The sequence below is a fragment of the Coffea arabica genome, chromosome 11e, assembly GCF_036785885.1.
Source record: "Coffea arabica cultivar ET-39 chromosome 11e, Coffea Arabica ET-39 HiFi, whole genome shotgun sequence".
NCBI lineage: Eukaryota > Viridiplantae > Streptophyta > Magnoliopsida > Gentianales > Rubiaceae > Coffea > Coffea arabica.
This window is the reverse complement of record NC_092331.1, coordinates 14,845,195-14,865,615: the sequence shown is the minus strand read 5'-3', so window position 1 is coordinate 14,865,615 and position 20,421 is coordinate 14,845,195. Positions and strand designations below refer to the sequence as shown.

General features: G+C 35.8%; 1 long non-coding RNA gene across 1 annotated transcript; it reads right to left on the bottom strand.

Moving 5' to 3' along the window:
* Window positions 1-15,522: 15,522 nt before the first annotated feature.
* On the bottom strand, window positions 15,523-18,773 carry LOC140021771 (uncharacterized). Its single transcript, XR_011825751.1, has 3 exons — window positions 18,464-18,773; window positions 16,532-16,590; window positions 15,523-16,326 (listed from the first exon to the last, which is right to left on the bottom strand). It is a non-coding gene; the product is annotated as an uncharacterized lncRNA (long non-coding RNA).
* Window positions 18,774-20,421: the final 1,648 nt, after the last annotated feature.

The following is a 20,421-nucleotide window of genomic DNA, read 5'->3' as shown; positions in this document are numbered from 1 at the left end:
TTGATGTTTTCCTTTTCTTCTTTTTTTCTAAAAACTCTACGCTAATTTTAAACTTAAAAGCTAAAACTAAAAATTAAAACTAAAAGTAAACAACGAATGCAAGCAATCTAAAATGAAAATCATGAAATAGATGCCACATAAAATTACCCAAAATTTGGTGTCTACAGTTTGCCCCTCTTTGTCCGAGTTTTGAAAAAACTTGAGACAAAGAAGTGGACACCAAATACTTACCTGTGTTATTCGGCTGCGAGCGTCTCGAATGATGGACGCTTTAGAAATGGGGACTGACCCCTTTGACAAAATTTAAAATGGGATTGACCCAAACAGAAAATTTAAAATCGGGACTGACCCGAACAGAAATTTAAAATTGGGATAGACCCACGGGATAGACCCGAACAGAAATTTAAAATTGGGATAGACCCGCGGGATGTTGTGAAGTTGGCGGCACGAAATCCAGGCCCAACGTGATTTTTGGAATGTTGGCGGCACGAAACCCAGGCCCAACTTGATGTTTGTGAGGTTGGCGGCACGAAATCCAGGCCCAACTTGATGTTTGGAACGTTGGCGGCACAAAATCCAGGCCCAACAGAATTTTTGGAATGTTGGCGGCACGAAATCCAGGCCCAACTTGATTTTTAGAATGTTGGCGGCACGAAATCCAGGCCCAACTTGATGTTTGAAATGTTGGCGGCACAAAATCCAGGCCCAACGTGGTGATGTGAAGTTGGTGGCACGAAAACCAAGCCCAACGTGACATTTGTGATGTTGGCGGCACCTAGTCCAGGCCCAACGTGATAAAGTGATGTTGGCGGCACCAAGTCCAGGCCCAACGTGATGAAGTGAAGTTGGTGGCACGAAAACCAAGCCCAACGTGATAAAGTGAAGTTGGCGGCACAAAATCCAGGCCCAACAGAATTTTTGGAATGTTGGCGGCACGAAATCCAGGCCCAACTTGATTTTTAGAATGTTGGCGGCACGAAATCCAGGCCCAACTTGATGTTTGAAATGTTGGCGGCACAAAATCCAGGCCCAACGTGATAAAGTGAAGTTGGTGGCACGAAAACCAAGCCCAACGTTGGCGGCACCTAGTCCAGGCCCAACGTGATAATGTGATGTTGGCGGCACTAAATCCAGGCCCAACGTGACATTTGAACTGTTGGCGGCACGAAACTCAGGCCCAACGTGATAATGTGATGTTGGCGGCACTAAATCCAGGCCCAACGTGACATTTGAACTGTTGGCGGCACGAAACTCAGGCCCAACGTGATAATGTGATGTTGGCGGCACTAAATCCAGGCCCAACGTGACATTTGAACTGTTGGCGGCACGAAACTCAGGCCCAACGAGATTTTTGGAATGTTCAGTGGGATAAGACCCAATCCTGCCATCCAATGGTCAAGAAATTTGGTTTTGATTTGTCAAGATACAAGAAATTGAATTTGATTTTCCAAGAAGCAAGAGTTTGACCTTTGATTTTTTGATTTTTGACTTCTGAATTTTTCTGATTTTTCAAGAGAATCCTTTTCAAGAATAATTTGCCCCAGTGTAGGGCCCTTTTCCCCTTCTTTCTTCTTTCTCTTCGGCATCGGCCTTCCACAACTCAGAAGCTTTTCGTCGACTTCAACTGTGAATACCTGCACAGGGGCTTACATGCACCTAACTTTTCATGAAAAGGGCAGCGTGATTGATTTGAAAGTCTTGCTTGACCCTTTGATGAATTCCTCAAACAAGCTATAAAAAATTTGCCCCAGTGTGGGCTTGTTTTGCGAAATCTGGCTAATAAAAATTTTGCCCCAGTATGGGCCCATTTGATTGCAAAAATTGGTTTGGATGCCCTTCCATTTATTTGAACAAAGTAAGAAACTGTGTTTTCTGTATAATGTGAAGAAAATTGAACGTCTTGCTTAGAATTACACAGAAAATTTCATGATGAATTTTTTTAAAATAATGCCAAATTACAAAAGAATTCTTCCTCACCTTGGCATCGATGCTTTGGGTAATGGGTCACCCTTTCCAATTGGCTCATCTGTCAGGACCAATCAAGTGACTTTATTTTTGATTTGGAAATGGCTAAAGGAAAATGGGAGGTCAAGATTTGCCTCATTTCGTGCTCAGATGGTATGTAATCCCTTCAATACCACATCTCAGTGAAAGCAAAGAGTTTGTCACCCTTATTTCTTAAGAAAACTTAGTCAACGTATAAGCTCAAGGGTTTGCAAAATTTTGGGTAGAAATGATAGCTAAACATGCGAAATCTGGTTATACCCTTATGATCATGAGTGATCGATGGATTTTTATGAGCATAATCCTCACTTTGGATTGTCATGAAGGAATAAGTCAACGATGGACTTTATTAGCTTGTAATGTGACTTGAAGACGATAGTTAAAGAAATAATTTCCAAAGGACATTGCACCAAAGATCGCATTTTTCAACATTGCCCTCATCTGGACTTCAGATTCTTGGACTTTGTTTGACTTTTTATCATCACCCAGCAGGGACTTTCAGCATCAAATCTTTTTTGCATCTTTCTTTTGCATTCATTTCGCTCGTTTTTCCTTTTCCCCAAAAATGCCCTCGCGGGGTTTCACATGAAGAGCAGTGTCAACCTCACACCTAATCAATTCAGAATACAGCTAAAATTTTCGACATCAGAGATTTCCTTGACAAAGCCAGTGCAAAGAACAGAAGTCAGGGCTTTCGGCTTTTGTAATGGGGTCAGGTGGGGTGCTTAGAAAAGTTAAGGCTTGAAAACGGATTTCAAAAGCGGTTTGAAAAATCTGAGATCGCATTGTTGCGTCAACCCTATTTTAGGGTTAAATCAGAATTTGCCCCAGTTTATGCTCAACTGAGGCTTTTCACTTTCATTTTCTTTCTTCTTTTGACTTTTCGGCTTTTTGCCATTCTTTGAAATTTGCCCCAGTTTATTTTTGAACTGAGGTTCTCTTTTCTTCTTTTGATTTGGATTTTGTTGCTTTTCACTTTTCACTTCTTGAAACTTTTTCTTTTCAACACAAACTCGCCCCTAGTGTGGGGTTTGCGATTCTCAGGGGTTGTCAAACGAAATTATCCATTCTGATGGCTCAAAAGGGATAACTAGGGATAAAGTGTTTGATTGGAAAAGAAGATGGCCTGACTTGTATTCCGTTCCTTACAATAACTCCGAAAGGAAACTTTTATTAATGGGAAATTTTGGCATGTATCTGAATTAACTGATTGAGGAGGACCCTTGTTCATCCATATTTGTGAAACGTTGGCGATCCACGCGGACAAATCTCTTCCCTTTCTTTTTCCAAAAATGGAAACCCAGATAGATTCAAATTTCTCCAATTTGTGATTCCCTCTTTTCTTTTCTTTTGGCATTTTTGCTTTTTTTTTTTTTTTTTTTTTTTTTTTTGAAAAATTTTCCAATCTCCCTCCCCAATGTGGGGTGCGATCATAGATGCTTTGAAAAGAACCTCCAATTTTTGCTCAAATGGGGATGCAAGGGATAAACAGTGTTTAGGATTGTAGAAGCGATGGCCAAAGTATCATTCTTACACTTCATGACAACCAGAGTAACGAAATGGTTATTAAAAATCCATTCCCCTTTTAGATATTTGAAAACTTTCCAATGAAGGGTAGTGATCATTAAGACCCTTATTTGAAACGAAATTATTCTTTTAGAGGCTCAAATGGGAGAGCAAATGATAAAAATCTGTATAGGTAATGAAACGAATGCTTGAAGTATCATTCCAATTTTCCCAAACAAATAAGGACAATGCACATTTTTGCTTTCACTTAGATGTGATTGAACCAGATTGGACACCTTGAACATTTTCAAGCAAAAGTTGCCCCAATTTACAATTTATCAATCAATGTGACTGATTTTATTTTGGGTTAAATGAAGAAGAAAAAGTATCTCATTGGGCCTTTTGAGTGACCGTTCACTCTCTTTCTTTCTGAGCACTCTTATTGTATAGTTTGGATCTCCAATCTAGTGTACGTAAGGATTTTAGAAAGCATACACTTATGAATTTTCAGGCCGGAGGTTGAGAAATCTCAAATTGGGTCTTATTTCTCAAAATTCATCATGAAATCTCCAATGAGTAAGAATAAAGAATGAAATGTACATAAATATACACAAAACAAAAATTATCCAAAAAATTTTATTGGTGAAAAGTTTGAAACAAAATTTCTCAATCAATTATGATACAAATGAGAAGAGAGAAACTCGTAAAGAGCTCAACACATACACCTTTTGTCTCCTTTTCTTTTGGAACAAAATGTATTACCAAATCAAATAAATAGAATTTCCCCTTTTTGCTTTCGCGGCAATGTCTGCCCAAGAATCAAGTAATACTTGTAATCTTCAAGCTTTATTGGATCAAAATTATCAGATATAGAAGAATATTCTCGCCTTATTGAGCCATTTTTATGAATGCAGGGGAGGGGAAAACAAAAAGAAAAATACCCAGAGTCAGTAAGTAAGAATAAAAAAATCGGTATGCATGTCCTATGGGGGAACCCTTTTATGCCAAGGGTAGGCCTAGCATGAAAATGCAATCCTCTAGGGTAGGCACTATACCATACCTGACGGATCCGATCAACTCATTGAGTGAAAAATAATTTGAAAAAATTTGGTCAATTGGAATGAGAAGGGACGTTTGTCAAAATAAGGACCTCGTCCGCAGGGATTGGTCACTTTTGATCGAAACAAGATTTTGCAAAAACGCACGGGTTTGACCTTGACGAACTTCCTATCAAAGTCAAATGAATTGAATGAAATTTATCCGAAATTAATCAGATCACCCTAAAAAGGGTAAATTGATCAAATAGATTGAACGAAACTTGTTTTATTCAAAATCGGCTCGGTTGCCCTAAAAATGGGTAAATTGGTCAAATGCATGAAATTGAATTAGGGATTTATTCAAAAATCGGCCGAATGACCCTAAAAAGGGTAAATTGGTCAAAAGACCCTAAAAAGGGTAATTTGGTCAAATGAATTGACGATTCATTCAAAATCGACCGGATGACCCTAAGAAGGGTAAATTGGTCAAATGAATTAATGATTTATTCAAAATCGACCGGATGACCCTAAGAAGGGTAAATTGGTTAAATGCATTGATGAAATGAATTTATTCAAAAATGATTAGATTGTACTAAAATTGAATGAATTGAAAAAAATGGATTGGATAAGATGGATAATTTGTTCAAAAATCGATTGAATTATTCGCCCACTGGGTGGTTTCAAGAAATCATTACAATGCCTTGGTCTATGAGCCTCTAAAATCAAAATTTGGCCTCTATATTTATCGTCTCAACAATGAGGAATCATTTGTGAATTTTCTTCGAATTAATGTCCTTCACGCAAGGGATTTTTACCAATTTTTTATAAAATGGCCAAAAAGTGATTATTAGATGCTCATATTCCAAAGATCACTCTATGAAAACAATCGGATCCTACCTTACCTTGTGCACTACCCCTTTGGATGGTACAAAATGTAAACGTGCAAGTCTCACTGGATTAAGTATCCGAGACACAAGGTGGCTTATTCCTAAATACGGGATTCCCTATATGGCATTCCCTTTCTATGGTTTATGCATGATGCCATTTATTAAAGCTATGTAAATATGTGACAAACACGAAATGTGAGCTAAAGGACATAAATAATGCAACGGGGGAAAAGGTCTAAACATGAAATGTATTCACTGAAAAGTAAGTGCAAAGACTGAAATTTAGACATGTGAGCTATCTAGTGGGTGAGTCACTAAAAGAGTGCCCAAGAGGCCTCTTATTGCTAAGGCACATGAATGCAAGCCAAGAAAACAAAAGAAATGGTTAGTGCAGTTGATAGTACACATAACACATTGGGAGCAATTAAGAAAAGAAAAACAATAAAGCAGGTAAAAGGGGTGGAACCCTCTCCCTCGTGCCTAATGTGCTTAAAATAGGGTGAGGCTGACTCTAGCCTAGGAAAATGCTAATATGGATGCATGAGGCTGGGGTTCACTAATGCCTAGACTCGATAAAGCTTCGGTTCCCAAGCCTTCAGACCTAAAGGCGAAGGGTCATCACTCCCAGGGCCTTCGATCGGTGGCTCGAGTGATCCCTTAGGTAGCGCTATGGGCGCAGAGCACACCAGCCGCCTACCCAAGGCAATCGATCCTAATCCTACAAGGCGGTGTGGGATGGCGCCCACGAAAATACAAATAAAATGGGATAAAGCAAGTAAATATGCACGTATGAAGTGTTCCCCTAATTTGAGGGAAGGGGTTGAGAACCACGCGAGGCTCTAAAGGTGACACACCCCCTCCCAAATGCAATGCAAGCGCGAGATAAACAAGTAAACAACATCCAATCAACCAATCACACATACGTGAGTGAGGGAAAAGTTTGATACGCGCGCGATGCGAAAAAGTCCTAAAAAATGCAACCCTAATATCCAAATGCGATGCATAAAAAGGGTAGAAACAGGAAACGAATGGCTAAGTCAAATGCTCGGACCCACTTAGGAAGTCCCCAGTGGAGTCGCCAACTGTCGCGCCCCCACTTTTCGAATGGAAAAATAAATGTGTGAATGTGATGTGTGTGAAGTGTGGTGTGAACGTGTGCAAAATGAAAAGTAAAAAGGCCATGGGACTTTGGAAAGCGACGATTTGGCCAAATGAAATTTTAAAAAGGGTTTTTTTAAATATGAAAACGGAGTCGCCACTTGGTATAGATTTGGGGTGTACCAAGTCACCCAAAAAGTGTTTTTTTAAAGACAAAGTAGTAAAACCCTTTTTAAAACGACTCCTAGTCCACGTAAGCCAAAGAAAAAGGTTCGGGGGTCACGTTTGACAAAGGGGAAGGCAAGGATAGAATCCAAGGCACCCCTTTGACCTAGCCAAGGCTAGTTGCGCGACTCAAACCAATTTTTCCTAATTTTTCTACCCAAGGTATGTATCGCGTATTGGATATGTCTATATGAATGCAAAAACCTAGACCTAGGGGGATTGGGGGAAATTTCTCTTCAAAAGTTGAGTGGTGCCAATCACATTAATTGTGAAGCCCAATAATGACCCTTTTGGAGAGGTCACACCTAGACCTAAATGACGTGAAAAAAATGAGTGGAATGCATGCCATGTGAAAGTGTGAGTTTGTGTGAAGTGAGAAAAATGATAAAAGTAATAAAATACAAGTGAGGGTGTGCAAATGTCTTTGAATGCAAATATATACTCCAAGTGCAAGTGGGCAAAAATGCATGTATGAAATTTAAAGAAAAGTGCAAAAGTGTCGGTGTGCAAATGAAGATGAAAGTACTCGTGTGCGAGTGAAGATAAAAGTGTTCGTGTGCAAGTGAAGATAAAAGGGTTCGTGTGCAAGTGGAGACAAAAAAGTGTTCGTGTGCAAATGAAAGTGAGAAAAAGGTGCATGTGTGCAAATGAGACAAAAGTGAAAGTGTAATGATAGAGTGGAGTGAGAATGCATGAGCCTAGGGAATGCAAGCAAGACGGGTACGGGGAGACCTAAATCGTGACTTGATTTTCCCTTTGATTAGAAGGCGAAACTAGCGTGCTAAGGCTATCGAGTAGCCACACTCGCTCGTTTCCCTTATCGGAGGGGGACACTCAAGCAAAATGAACCCTATAACTAGTATGGGATGCAAAACCTAAAGTGAAGGGAAAGGGGGTTCGAGGAGCATGCCAAGTGATAAAACTAAGAAAAATGCATGATATGTGGTGAACAAGCAAATGATATGCTAATGAGGGGAAATCCCTAAGGGTCTAGCGTTGGACTAGCCCATTCTATGAATTCCGACTAGCGTTGGACTAGCGGAAACGTACATTCATCCATTCCATTCATTCATGGCTATGAAAGCAAGTAGACATGCCAAAATACTCGTAAACACATAGCACATAGCACTTAGCATGCTCGACTAGATGCAAGAGCCTAATAAAGCAATTAAACATGTAGCAACAAAAACAAACAAGGGGAAGGGGAAGTGGACCAGATGCTCTCCGAGCCCTATCTATTACAAGCCAAGAGGTGTACACATACCCCATGAAAGCATAAAGGGGAAAGGGAAATGGACCAGATGCTCTCCGAGCCCTATCTATTACAAGCCAAGAGGTGTACACATACCCCATAAAACTTAAATAAAAGTAAAAGCAAGTAAACGCATGCAAGGAGGTAAGGGAAGCGAAGTAGACATGCATGTTCACATAACACGTAGGAGCACGTAAGGTCAAATATAATGCAAATGAGGGATAGAGTGTACCTCCCTTGAATTGACGTCCCAATGAAATGAAATTATTCAATTACCCTCCAAAATAATAAAAGGGTCAAGGCACCACTTTATTTAAGAAAAATTAGAAGAAATGGGCAAAACAAGGCTCACTTAGTCATAAAGTCCCTAAAATCATGAATTAAGTGCAATTGAAACAAAGCATGGTAGTTAATTGAAACAAACAAGCAATGAAGTTGCCCAAATTAAAAATGTCACGGACCAATTTGAAGACATCATTCAATCGGTTGGGTCATAGTAGCATTGGTTAGAAGCCAAGGGGTCAAAATGCAATTTTAGAAAATAGTTTCATGCATGCATACGTAGGAGTTTTAACTTCTGCAATTTTAGACAGACAAGGCTTCTGCAATCCGCAGTTCACCAAAATCAGCTTTTAAACATAATTAAATCCAAGCAAAAAATCACACAACCCTCTCACTTTGCATAATGAAACTCGTAGATGCAAATCTGAACAACTCAAACAACTTCATGCCAAGCTTTCAAAACATTTCTGCAACAAACTCGATGCATTTTCATATTTCCAGGCCAAGCAATGAAACACCTAAGCTAACACAATCCAAACAAGCAAGGAAATTTGTAAGGGGATCAAACATTCTTCCCCCCCCTCTTCGGAACACAAAAATCAGAAAAACAAGAACATTCAAATGCTAAAACAAAATCCAGCAACTTTGGTTTATTCTTCCTAACTCATGTTGTCAAACTGAAACTAGCAAGATAGATGCCTAAATCAGTCTTGGTGAACTGCCGCGGGGAGCATGGGAGACAGCAAACGTAAAGATGGAACGCAGCTTTCTTGATGCAACTAAATCAGTCAAAACCAATATGGATTCTGCCAAGTGACTGAAACAAAATTTCTGTTGCAACATTCATTCCAGAATTTTCTGCGACTAAGTTCTAGATGCAATCTCCTTTTCATTCAAATGCAACTCACGTCTCTATAGATCAAAGTAACAAGATAACCAAGCTTTCTTTTAACTTTTCAACATAAAAGTTTACGTTTAAGCTCCAGAAATTCATACGAAACAGAAATCTAGCAAGCATCAAATGACCATAATTTCTGAATTTCTGCATTTTAAAGCTTTCTGCAGCTAGAATGCCGGCTGCGAATCATACAATGACACAAGATCAAAATCCTTTCTCCTCAACAGATTCGCAAAAACTAAAAAAACATTTCCAGAAACCGAAATTTGGAAAGAGAAAGCGTGCGGCAATTTGGAAATTCTTCGGCCATTTGAGCTTTCATTCTCAGAAACCACCAGAAAATACCATTCCAACCAAGCAAGATCTCATAATTTATGCATTTTATAACCCAACACGAGAGAAACACAAAAAAAGAAAGGAACCTAACACCAGTGAAACATGAAACAAAACAATCGCAAAGAAGCTGAGGAAGAGCAAAGAAGTTGCAGCCACAAGATCCATGAACAAAACAAAGAAGAAACTGGTCAAGGAAAGTAAACCAAGTTAGAGCCATTTCTAACCTTTCTTCGCTGCTTTGGGTGGTCAAATCAGCGTGAACATCCGCAGATGAACCAGATTCGCAAAACATCAAAATCCAGGTCGCAACTTTTGATGAAGAACTTTGAAGACTCGAACTTTAGACCCGAATTTGAAGGCTATTTCATCGTTCTTTCCCAAAAGGTTCAAAAACCAAAATTGCTCTCCTAATAGTAGAAAAGATGCAGCAATCAAAAGGTCCTCAAAAGAACCCGTAACAAAGGAGAAAACCCTTCCCGAAGATGGCTGAACAATCGGCCTTTTAGCGAATTTTCTGGAAAAATTTTGCTACTCTTCCTTCCCGTTGCAGTCCCTTCTTCCTTTCTTTCAGCCCGTCACCTTTTTGCGATTCCAGATCCTCCCTTGCGTCTTCCTCGCCTTTTCCAGTGCTCCCCTTTTCAGTTTTTTCTTTCTCCTTTAGCTTTCTCAAACTCTCCGATGGAAACCCCTCCGCGCTCGTTTCTTTCCTCTGTTCTCCTTCTACCTAGCCCAGCCGCCAACTCTCGTATCCTAGTCGCTACCTAGCCTTTCCTGGTTTTTCTTTTGCCGTTCAGGAAGCTCTCAAACTCTCCCTGCTCTCTCTCTTTTTTGTTCTCTTTTCATTCACTCCCCCCCCCGACTCTCTTTCTAGCTTTCAGCCGTTGTTTCTCTTCCAAAAACCCTCTCCTTCCGGCTGCTGCTTCTTGTCCCCTTTTATATGGAACCCAAAGATCCTTAAACCCTCCACTGAATGGTCAGGATGAAGGCCAGCCTCTGCCTTCATCCTGCCCTTCAGTGGCACGCACGAAACTAGCCCTTTGCAAGCTGCCAAAAATGCAGCTTGCAGGCTGCGATCATTCTCTTTTTTTTTTTTTTTTTTTTTTTTTTTTTTTTTTTGAAAACAACTTGAAGATTACAGAAAATATGAATAATAAAATAACAATAACAATAATAACAAAATTACACAAACCAGGTAATAATAATAATAACAAAACAAAAATAATTTTAAACAAAAGAAACTAAACAAAAATGGCTATTTTAAAAATTTCCAATTTTTCATTTTTCCATCATTTTCTTTTCCTCAAAATAACTTAATAAAAATAACTAAAATGCAAAAGGGTTGAATTTAAAGAAATAAAAAATATTTTTGTGAACAAATTTCCTTTTTCTTTTTTTTTAATGATTTTTCTTTCCTTTCCTCTTTTTTTGAATTTTTCTTTTCAAGAAAGCATTGAATAAAAACAAAATGACTACAACATATTTTTGATGTTTTCCTTTTCTTCTTTTTTTCTAAAAACTCTACGCTAATTTTAAACTTAAAAGCTAAAACTAAAAATTAAAACTAAAAGTAAACAACGAATGCAAGCAATCTAAAATGAAAATCATGAAATAGATGCCACATAAAATTACCCAAAATTTGGTGTCTACATCTACAAAAAGGGACATTGACTCACGAGTCTTAGTTTTTCATACCCATTATGTTGTATTTCTTTTTTTTTGGACACTTATACCTATATATACAAGATATAATTTTCTTTCATTTTGAGTCACATTTTGCATCACTCGTGACCCTTTCAAGAACCAATTTAAGTTTTGCAATTCGTGCGTTGATACCAATTAAATCTTGAAAAGACAATTTGTCCCTCCTGATACCCTATTAGTTTTAGATTTGCATCTCTATAAATGGATCCAAATGCAATAAGTTCAATGGTTATTTTAGAAAAATTAGACTAAATCTCGGCTAGGTGTGAAAGGGTGCTTAGGGTTCGAACAATCGTATCCTAGCTTCCCTTTCCACAATTGTGATTCCTGAACATTTTTCTCTTGTTTTCAAACACCAAGAGTTGTTTAAAAAGGGTTTTTTTTTACCTTTTTAAATTATTTTTCATGGTTGTTTGGTACACCTAAAATCAATACCAAGTAGTGACTCCTTTTCTTTGTCTCAAAAAATCCTTTTTAAACTTTTTTGGGGCCAAATTGTTGCATTGCTATGTCCCATTTTAGGCACTTTTGTTTTAAAACCATTTCTCTTTCAAGAAAGTAAATTTCTAATTTCTCTTTTTTGATCAAAAATAAGGCACGGCAAGGGCCATGCATTAGACAACACATTTGCTTAACTAGATAATTAAAAAAATAATGAAATTGAGAGCTTAAAAGGAGCAAATAAAGCCCATACTTTCTTGAGCCAATGAGGTTTAATTTAAGTAAAGATGAACTCTATTCATTTAACCAACTCTCCTTAGATGAGTTGGTCACCAAGCAAAGTATAAAGTGCAGGATTGATTGCAGGTCAATTAAAATTCAAAAAGAGTGTAGTTCTACATTTCTTTGGTCTAGGAATAGGATCATCTCCCTCTTGTCCCCCTGACTTAGTTGGACCCTTTCTTAATGTAAGTTAGAATAGAAGTAGGAGTATGAGTTGACAATTAACCAGAAAATGTAAATAAAAATTTTCTAAAATTAGAAGCATGCTACTTGTTAAAAAAAATAGAAGGCCACCTGGTAAGAGAAGAAAGAAATACACTAATGCTCACTTCTTTTTTATATGCATGGTAGATAAATATAAAATTGTGAAAAATTCTGTGAATGAACACGACATGTTATAGCTATTTACATGTAGTCTTGTTGTCTTTTATCCTTGTTTTGATATTAGCTTTATGTTTACCATCTTAATATCTACATTATCATGTTGTTGCTCCCCTTTTTTGAATGAAAAATAATGAGATAAAATAACGAGTTTTAAAAGGAATGGATTTTGGTTTAATTTTGATTGACAAATGAGTTATTGTTTTTTAGAAAAATGAATAAAGAAATGGGCCTAAATGGGATTAAAAAGTGCGACAATTTTGACCCAAAAATAATAGTTTAAAAGGGTTTTTAATGAAAAATAGGAGTCGCCACTTGGTATTGAGTTAAGGTGTACCAAGTCACCTAAAATAAATTTTTAAAGAAAAAGTAGAAAAACACTTTTTAAACGACTCTAAATCTGCGAAAATCAAGAGAAAAAGGGTCAGGAGTCACATTTGAAGAAAGGAAAGGCAAGAATAAAATTCAAGGCACCCTTCCAACCTAACCAAGGCTAGTTGCATGATTTAGTCAAAAATTTTCTTATTTTAATCTAAAAATTTATCACATTTGGATGTCACTATATGGATGCAAAACCTAAACCTAGGGGGATATCGGGGGGTCGGAATATCATTTCAAAACTTAATTGGTGCAAATTACATTAATTGTGATGCCCAAGTTGACTCCTTGAAGAGGTCATGAATATGCAAAAATATGAGACTCGAAGGAAAGAAAAGAAAGTAATAATTGTACAAATATACATGACCTAGAGGAATGCATCATAACGGATGCGGGGGGCTAAAATTCGTTACTTTAATTTTCCCTTTAATAGAGAGAATACAAGCGTGCTAAGGCTAGAGAGCCATACTCGTCTATATCCCATATTTGAGGAGTACTCTCCTAATCTAGGCAAGCAAAATGATCTAATCTAGTTCTCACTTTCTTTAAATGAAATGCAAGTCTAATGTCACGTCTCATACATAAGGATAAGGAATATACATATATAGGGGAAATATGGGATAAGGGATATACATATAGTAGGAATATGGGATAAGGGATATACATATAAGGGAAATGTCATGCAAAATGAAAAAAAACCCTAAAAAACAGAAAATATGCATGAAAATGAAGTGATTGTCATACAAATATGATTTAACGTGTGAATGATCCCTAAGAGTCTAGCGTTGGACTAGCCAATATCTATAAGTTTTCACTAGCATTGAACTAGTGAGAAATTAGGAAGGAGGGCCACAACTAGCGTTGGACTAGTGTGGTATCGGAAAAAAGGGGCCACAACTAGCATTGGACTAGTGTGGTGACGTCATGCATTTATTACAATCAAATAAATTATGTAAAACATAATAAAGCAAATAAACACATAAATCACATATAGCACATAGCACATAAGCATGATATCTAGATGCAAGACCCTAAGAAAGCGAGTAACACGTAAACACACAAGCATGCAAAACACACAAAGCAAATAAAAACAAATAGGAACCTAACTATTACATTAGGGGGCCCTAAATGCAATCTAAAGGAGTAAAGAATTAAATAAAATAATAACCTAACTATTACAATTTGGCATTTAATGCCTTTCAAATAACCAAACTTAACATTAAAATAAATATAAAAAATTAAAACAAATAAAGTGAATAAATAAATAAATAAATAAATAAATAACTAAAAATTCAAATGGATAATTTTGGGTAATTTTATTGTTTAATTATAGCAAATGGATTTTCTTTTATTTTGTGAATTTTAGTATTTAATTTTGGTAGACTTCATCCTAAGTCATTAATTTTACTTTATTTTAATTTGAGACCCTTAATATTTGCAATAATAATAATTTGACCTCTCAAACTTCTTTAATTCTTTCAATTGGGTCCTTACTTGTTTTAATTTGTTGAATATGGGTTGTTTACTTTCATTTGAATGGTTTGATTGATTCAATTTCATGTTTATTTCCATTTCTTGTGATTATTTGTTAATTAAAGTGATGTCTTGACCTTTTTTTTTATTTTGGAGGGTAAATAAGAAAATTTCATTTCATTAGGTCACAAATTCAAGGGAGGTATACTCTACTCCTTTATTTTGATTTTACTTGATCTTATGTGCTCCTATGTGATTTTTGTATGTAATTCATGTGATATGGACGGGTAATTAGTTAGTCATATACATTGTCTTAGAAGTTTAAATTTCCTAGTACACATTAAAACCCAAACAAAGTATATGTACAACTATATATGCAAGCATTATCAACACATAGACCGGTACAGGGAGAACGGATGGATTGGTTGGTTCAACGGCATTATCAACACATAGACCGGTACAGGGAGAATGGATGGATTGGTTGGTTCAACGGAGAGGAGTTTATTGCCAAAATAATTCCCCTTCAAAAACATATACCGAAAGTAATTTAATTTTAAAATTTATTACCATTATGATTCTGTTTTTACCACATAGGCTGCATATGTGCTAGGATAGAAATAGAGGCAAACTCCATTTCTTTTTTTCATTTAATATCTTGCATGATTCTCTCTCACTTTGAACCTTCCCACACTTCTTTTCCTTTCGTTATCTTTCTCTTATCAAACGTAATTAATGAGAAGCCAATATTTATATTAACAATATCTAAAACTTCAGTATCGTACTTAATATTGTTTCGATAGATGAAAATATTCTTCTAAAATCAATAATCTCAAGATAAACAAAAATTATTCTCGTCTTTTCTATTGTGAAGCTTATGGAACACTCCTATGGCCTTCAAAAAATGGCCATGAATGGTAAAGAAAAATGACGAGAAAGTGGTTATTTTGATTGGTGAAGCTTGAAGTGCAGAGTACTGGTTCAAAATTTTCAACTCTACTTGCAATTGGATCACCTATCCGTCTTGGAATTTTTTTTTCCTTGGAAATTTATTATACTATGATTGAGTGTCTTTTCAAGTCATCGTACTCTACTTAGAGATAAAGAAGAGACCTATACTTATTTGTCTTCTTGGTTCTCATAAAGTACAACTTTTTGTTATTTTTTTTGGTTTGTCACCTATTTGAATCATTGCCAACTTATTTGATACTTGTTTTTAGAACCTGATTAACTAATTCCATCTTGATTTTCTTTCATATTCTGAAATTATGGTTCCTCACTAGCTAGGAAATTGTCCAAATCATTAAGTAAGAGTGGCAGGGAAAAAAATATAAAGGTAAAACATCATGAACAATGCTGGAAAATATTCAATTAGAACTAGAGATCAACTCTCAGTTGTGAATCAAACCATCTAACAACCCGGTTACAAATTTTAGGGGTAGAATTAGTAGATCACTCGCAAAAATATATTTCTAACAACTAAATTAAACAATTAAAAAATCTTAATTAAAACCTATTTGCTTCTACATCGAACTCCTTCAGTGATTCCATTTCACTAGCAAATCTGCTTTCATAGCAAGCTCTTGCAGCAGACCATATTCTAATCTTTTAATGCAAGTCCAGGATGCTCTTTCTTGAAGTTATTATATATGTATCTCACACACATGCGGTGTTCCACACCAGGCAGTAGCTCATGTATTTCTTGAAATGGATCTTATGTATTTCCACCAGATGATGCTTCAACTGCACCTTCTCCTTCTTATCCTACAAGGTTGAGCTAATGCTCAATGAGGTTCAAAAGTGTATATTCAATCACATAACTAAACATTTATAAAACATATCCAACCAGGTAAGCAATTCAATAAGGTAAACAATCAATTAAAAGGATACAAGCTCTTTGAGGGAGTCATTTCACTATCACTGCACACTCCGCCACAATCACCCCCTTATATCCTCCAAAACAATAAACAATCCCCTACATTCATTTATCAGTCCAATAATCTCCAAACTTCAGGGTAATACTCTGAGTGTACCATTCAGTTGCTGAAGGTAGCTAACCTAATCGACCAAGTCCTTTACCGGCCCGACTAGATCAACTAACCAAGGCTTGGGGCCCAATTCGGCCGATGTGATAAAGTACACAATGACCTACAATCATTCAGGCACAATCCAATCAATAATCACTTCGATATACATTTCAGTTCATTAAGGCAGTAGCGGTAAAATACGCTCTAGCCTTTTATCAGTAATTCAAAATCAAGTAAAATTTCATATTATTCATTCAAATCACTTCATTTACCAATGCACAAGTAATCCTTCGAATAAACAAGTAAAAACACTTTAGAACACTCACCAAATATCCAAATAATTACTCTCGAGCCTCGGGTTTGTTTCCTAGCTCACAGCTACTTCCTGAGACAAGTTCATAATTCCAAAGTAAATATATAATTCGTAGATGTTCACCTATTATTTATTATCCTATTATTTAAATTATTAAAATCAAGTTTGAATTTAAAATACAAAATATAATATATCAATATTTATTCTACATTTCATTTTCAGACTTATTGATTTTATCATTTTAAACCAAGAAATATATGTATTTTTCAAGTTTATAATTTGTAAAATATTTAAATTAGAATTAAACCATTTTCCACTCAAGATTCTAAGATTAAAGCTTAGGAACACTCCACTGGTTCCCTTTTAACTAATTAACTTTAAGCCATTTGCAACTTAGATTTTATTTCTCTACACTAGTCCTTCAAGTTCTAAAATCTTTAAAATGCTTGTGAGGACAAGATTAGGTGATTTGAAACCATGTTATGTATATAGCTATAACGAGTTACCTTAGAGTTTCCAAAAATATCATAGAAAGCTTAACTAACCCCCATTTCAACCAACAAACCAAAATTCCAGCTGTATACTTCAAGTTTTCAATAAAACTTCACTCTTTTACTTGCTTACAGTTTTAAGTATTTCAATGTACTTTCGGTCTAGCATAGATCAAGGCAAGTAGCATCTATTTCCAGCAATCCATTCCATCAAACGTTAGTTTCTCCAACAATGTAATAGTTTGGATCTCAGCTTTTCTTTACTAGTTTTAGCTAGAATTCACTAAGGTTTTACCAGCCTTTCAAATGTTAAAAGTCAATAGAGTGCACATAAGAACAGGGACAGGATATTGTACAACGTCTCACTCAAGATGGCAGCCAATTATCATGAAATTTTCCAAATACACATGAGAGTTTCAGCCCCTCTCTCTGCCATTAAACAAATTCCCAGCAACCTTACTTCAAAGTTTTTGGTAGAGTTTCTATCTTTTACTTGCCTAGATCACCAAACACACAATACACATTCTGTCCAACATGAATTAAGGTACATGACTCATAGTTTCAGCAGGTTATTCAACCAAATTCGCATACAAAAGCTGTTATCAGCTATCGTGGCCTTCAGGTAAGTTCCCAGCAGTACATCAGTCCAACGTTTGTCATTTTTCCTCAGGTCCTTCCTTTCAATTTCATGTCTCAACTAGACAGGTAGAACCTATTTATCGAGCCATAGGTAGCCTTAAACAGAACGTGTGAAGTTTGCAACTGAACTCAAAAGAGAAGACTGATCACAGCCCTTCCCTCACTCGGCCATGATGTAAGTTAAGCAAGAATCAGCTTTTCATCAGAATTTCCCCCTTTAATCATTGCATTATGTATTCAAATCTAACAAACTTGCTAGAACTAACATGTTATACCCTGAGTTAAACTTCAATGTAAAGGTTGGTTTGGAACCAGATTCCTTGAAGAAACCTGCAATGATTCCTAATTCTTTCTCTCGGTTGCAACCATTAATTTCCAGCAGTAGCAGCAACCTATAATTTGATGTTTTTGCATAATCCCTCTTCAATTTTATGTTCCAGCTAAGTATGCAGGGGATATCTATTCAGCTACTGATTATTCTTAACAGAACACGAACGTTTATGACCAAGATTCAGGAGGCTAAACAATTTTAAAACTCATTTCTGCTCCTAGTTACGAATCTGAGGCATAACTGCATGCAACAGATTTCTCATACTCCAGCTTCCTTTGTTATCTTTTCCATTTCTACACTACAAATCAAACTACAATCTCTATTGATACCCCTCGGTTCCTACCAGTTCAGTCAAATATTCATTTCATCCTCAAAACAGAATTTTATCCTACCAAAGCTCATTCTCCTCTGCTAGAACTTAACTTACAGTTTGAATAATATTCATTTCTACTCAACAAGTAATTATATGTCACAGAGAGATTACCTCTTGCCTTTAAACGTTATGAATTGCAGACAGAATCAACTTCCTTTCCAGCTTTGTTCCCTCCAGTCCTACTCTAGCTACTCCTACTTTCTCAGTCTTGCTCTCGGTGTTAGTTTGAAAGAAAAGGTTTGAAGCTTTTCTTCTCTACTCAGCTACGGCCTAAGTATTGTAACAATTGATTTCTCTTAGCTACTCTTTCGGTCACCGCCCAGCTAATGAATCAGTCTCTATTTGCTCCACTAGTCACCGCTTGGAACCGCTTGGACTTAGCAGCTTATTGGCAGCTGCCTTCCTTTGATTCCTCTTTGATCACCGCCCAAATATTTTGGCAATTATTTTGCCGAAGTCTCACTCGGTTGTCCAGAAAATTACTTCCTTAGGCTGCATGGTGAATTGTCTAATATTTAGGGTTAAATTGGTCCTTTAGTTTTAGCTTATTTGCTTATTAAGGCTATAATTTTATTATTTCATACATTAACTCCTAACTTTATTTGTATTTCATTAGAAAGTTTTCTTATATTGATCTAGTAGATTTTCAGTTTTTCACACATTTGGCTTTAAGAAAAATTTATTAGACATGTACTTATTCAGCTATATAATAAATTCAAATGACACAATTTGCAATATGCCTATCATATATTTATTTGATTCCTGAAATTTTCTACACCATTCTATTATTCTGTTTATTATTATTATTATTATATATATTTTATCTTTATCATTATTTTATCTGATATTTTATATTTATTTTTTTCCTATATTATATATCATTATTATATCATTATTATTTTATATTATATATATTTTATCTTTATCATTATTTTATCTTATATTTTATATTTATTTTTTTCCTAAATTTTCAATTTTATAGGAATTCAATTATGCATTTAATTTAACCATTTATTTGTTATATATAATATTTCTAATAACAATTTAAATGTAATGAAATAAATTCAAAGTGTACACATAAATTTTCTCGAGTTCTCACAGTATAAATGAAAGGTTCTGGATTTGAACTCTCACACTTATTCTATAATTAAAAAAAAATAAAAAGCATTATCAACACATAGACCCATCATATTTTCCCAATTTTTCCGGACTTTCTTTGCTATATAAAATTCAAAGTAAAAGATCTCAACCATGAATTGAATTAAAAAATTTAATTAACACATGGACCCTTCATATTTTCCCAATTTTACCGGACTTTCTTTGATATATAAACTTCAAATTAAAAGATCTCAACCATGAATTGTTTCCAAGAATTGTGTATGTGCTCTTCCTTTATAGTATACAAGGCATGAGGAGTTGGCTTTTGTTGTTAAATATTTTATCATTTTATATTTTTTAATTTTTATCTTGATATGATTTTACCACCATACAACCATCACAAGTAAACTATGGATGACTATTAACTTCCAATAACTTCTACTATTTATTCTAAGAGTAGTGCTAGTATTACAGACGTCTGTAAGTTCCGTGCTTACCGGATAGTTTTCCCTTGATTTATGCTTTTCATTTTTTTACTTTTTCCCCCATTTGTCCTTCCAAATGTGTCAAAAAACTTCTAGTGATTATCAAAAATCTCAAATTTCCAAAACATAAATATCCAAAATTTAGCCATTCTGTTCGTAGCATCAAATTCATGAAACATGAACTGGTGGCTCTACCCACAACACACTAATTAGGGAAACCTAATCATCCCAGGAGCCTTCCTTCAATTGCTTTGCAAATATGATTACATCTTTCACAACCTTTGTGAATAGGCCATAAACTAAGCAATTGCAGGCAAAAGAAAAAAAAAAGACCTTGACCAACTTGTAGAAAGTATGGTTAGAAGTAGAAAATTATTTTGCTTGACTTTGTAGGTGAATAATTGGAGTTAACTTGGGGAAAATAAATTTTGCTCCATGAAATTCACGAGATGCAGTTTAGTGCAGCGGAACAAGGGAAAGGGAGAG